This window comes from Coregonus lavaretus (genome assembly GCF_964263955.1).
Source record: "Coregonus lavaretus genome assembly, chromosome: 1".
Lineage (NCBI taxonomy): Eukaryota > Metazoa > Chordata > Actinopteri > Salmoniformes > Salmonidae > Coregonus > Coregonus lavaretus.
This window is the reverse complement of record NC_139988.1, coordinates 68875935-68879656: the sequence shown is the minus strand read 5'-3', so window position 1 is coordinate 68879656 and position 3722 is coordinate 68875935.

The following is a 3722-nucleotide window of genomic DNA, read 5'->3' as shown; positions in this document are numbered from 1 at the left end:
GAGAGAAGTTGACTCAGTCTTTGCATTGTGTTTCTGTGTGTGCCACACTAAGCATGGAGAACAGAAAGAGGAAAAGAGAACTGTCTGAGGACTTGAGAACCAAAATTGTGGAAAAATATCAACAATCTCAAGGTTACAAGTCCATCTCCAGAGATCTAGATGTTCCTTTGTCCACAGTGCGCAACATGATCAAGAAGTTTGCAACCCATGGCACTGTAGCTAATCTCCCTGGACGTGGACGGAAGAGAAAAATTGATGAAAGGTTGCAACGCAGGATAGTCCGGATGGTGGATAAGCAGCCCCAAACAAGTTCCAAAGAAATTCAAGCTGTCCTGCAGGCTCAGGGTGCATCAGTGTCAGCGCGAACTATACGTCGAAATTTGAATGAAATGAAACGCTATGGCAGGAGACCCAGGAGGACCCCACTGCTGACACAGAGACATAAAAAAGCAAGACTACAGTTTGCCAAAATGTACATGAGTAAGCCAAATTCCTTCTGGGAGAACGTCTTATGGACAGATGAGACCAAGATAGAGCTTTTTGGTAAAGCACATCGTTCTACTGTTTACCGAAAATGTAATGAAGCCTTCAAAGAAAAGAACACAGTACCTACAGTCAAATATGGTGGAGGTTCAAAGATGTTTTGGGGTTGTTTTGCTGCCTCTGGCACTGGGTGCCTTGACTGTGTGCAAGGCATCATGAAATCTGAGGATTACCAAAGGATTTTGGGTCGCAATGTAGGGCCCAGTGTCAGAAAGCTGGGTTTGCGTCCGAGATCATGGGTCTTCCAGCAGGACAATGACCCCAAACATACTTCAAAAAGCACCCAGAAATGGATGGCAACAAAGCGCTGGAGAGTTCTGAAGTGGCCAGCAATGAGTCCAGATCTTAATCCCATTGAACACCTGTGGAGAGATCTTAAAATTGCTGTTGGGAAAAGGCACCCATCCAATATGAGAGACCTGGAGCAGTTTGCAAAAGAAGAGTGGTCCAAAATTCCGGGTGAGAGGTGTAAGAAGCTTATTGATGGTTATAGGAAGCGACTGATTTCAGTTATTTTTTCCAAAGGGTGTGCAACTAAATATTAAGTTAAGGGTGCCAATCATTTTGTCCGGCCCATTTTTTGAGTTTTGTGTGAAATTATGTCAAATTTGCTTTTTTCCTGTTTTTTTTGTGTTATTCCAATACACACAAAGGAAATAAACATGTGCATAGCAAAACATGTGTAATTTCAATACTTTTCTGTGAGAAATACTTCATTTTCTGGAAAAATTTCAGGGGTGCCAACAATTTTGGCCATGACTGTATATATATATATATACAGTGAGGGAAAAAAGTATTTGATCCCCTGCTGATTTTGTACGTTTGCCCACTGACAAAGACATGATCAGTCTATAATTTTAATGGTAGGTTTATTTGAACAGTGAGAGACAGAATAACAACAAAAAAATTCAGAAAAACCCATGTCAAAAATGTTATGAATTGATTTGCATTTTAATGAGGGAAATAAGTATTTGACCCCTCTGCAAAACATGACTTAGTACTTGGTGGCAAAACCCTTGTTGGCAATCACAGAGGTCAGACGTTTCTTGTAGTTGGCCACCAGGTTTGCACACATCTCAGGAGAAATGTTGTCCCACTCCTCTTTGCAGATCTTCTCCAAGTCATTAAGGTTTCGAGGCTGACATTTGGCAACTTGAACCTTCAGCTCCCTCCACATATTTTCTATGGGATTAAGGTCAGGAGACTGGCTAGGCCACTCCAGGACCTTAATGTGCTTCTTCTTGAGCCACTCCTTTGTTGCTTGGCCGTGTGTTTTGGGTCATTGTCATGCTGGAATACCCATCCACGACCCATTTTCAATGCCCTGGCTGAGGGAAGGAGGTTCTCACCCAAGATTTGACGGTACATGGCCCCGTCCATCGTCCCTTTGATGCGGTGAAGTTGTCCTGTCCCCTTAGCAGAAAAACACCCCCAAAGCATAATGTTTCCACCTCCATGTTTGACGGTGGGGATGGTGTTCTTGGGGTCATAGGCAGCATTCCTCCTCCTCCAAACACAGCGAGTTGAGTTGATGCCAAAGAGCCCCATTTTGGTCTCATCTGACCACAACACTTTCACCCAGTTTCTCCTCTGAATCATTCAGATGTTCATTGGCAAACTTCAGACGGCCCTGTATATGTGCTTTCTTGAGCAGGGGGACCTTGCGGGCACTGCAGGATTTTAGTCCTTCATGGTGTAGTGTGTTACCAATTGTTTTCTTGGTGACTATGGTCCCAGCTGCCTTGAGATCATTGACAAGATCCTCCCGTGTAGTTCTAGGCTGATCCTCACCGTTCTCATGATCATTGCAACTCCACGAGGTGAGATCTTGCATGGAGCCCCAGGCCGAGGGAGATTGACAGTCTTTTGTGTTTCTTCAATATGCGAATAATCGCAACAACTGTTGTCACCTTCTCACCAAGCTGTTGGCGATGGTCTTGTAGCCCATTCCAGCCTTGTGTAGGTCTACAATCTTGTCCCTGACATCCTTGGAGAGCTCTTTGGTCTTGGTCATGGTGGAGAGTTTGGAATCTGATTGATTGATTGCTTCTGTGGACAGGTGTCTTTTATACATGTAACAAGCTGAGATTAGGAGCACTCCCTTTAAGAGTGTGCTCCTAATCTCAGCTCGTTACCTGTATAAAAGACACCTGGGAGCCAGAAATCTTTCTGATTGAGAGGGGGTCAAATACTTATTTCCCTCATTAAAATGCAAATCAATTTATAACATTTTTGACATGCGTTTTTCTGGATTTTGTTGTTGTTATTCTGTCTCTCACTGTTCAAATAAACCTACCATTAAAATGATAGACTGATCATTTCTTTGTCAGTGGGCAAATGTACAAAATCAGCAGGGGATCAAATACTTTTTTCCCTCACTATATATATATATATATATATATATATATATATATATATATATATATATAAACATACAGCGCCTTCGGAAAGTATTCAGACCCCCTGACGTTTTCCACATTTTGTTACGTTACAGCCTTATTCAGCGCTCTGGACCTCAGACTGGGGTGAAGGTTCACCTTCCAACAGGACAATGGCCCTAAGCACACAGCCAAGACAACGCAGGAGTGGCTTGGTGACAAGTCTCTGAATGTCCTTGAGTGGCCCAGCCAGAGCCCGGACTTAAACCTGATCGAACATCTCTGGAGTTAAACCAGATCGAACAAAAATGACAAAAAACCTGTTTTTGCTTTGTCACTATGGGGTATTGTGTGTAGATTGATGAGGGAAAAACCAATTTTATCCATTTTAGAATAAGGCTGTAACATAACAATATGTGGAAAAAGTCAAGGGGTCTGAATCCTTTCCGAAGGCACTGTATATATATACTGTAGATATATACTTTACATATATAAAAACTCCTGCCTCACATTCCTCCTGTTGCTGTGCCTGAGCTTGCATGTGACGGCCAGTCTACAGCTCTCTACAGCTCCACTCTAACTATTCCAACCATGCTGGAGAGAGAAAGGGGAGCGGGCCCAGAGGGATGGGCCGTCTGGGTCTGGGGGAGGGGGGGCTGGGTTTCCCCGCTCAGCTGAGGTGGAGTCTTACGGACAAGGAGGGGCCAGGGATGGGAGAGGAGAGGAGGGGCCAGGGACGGGAGAGGAGGGGCCAGGGACTGGAGAGGAGAGGAAGGGAAAGGGGAGAGTCCCAGGAAAAAG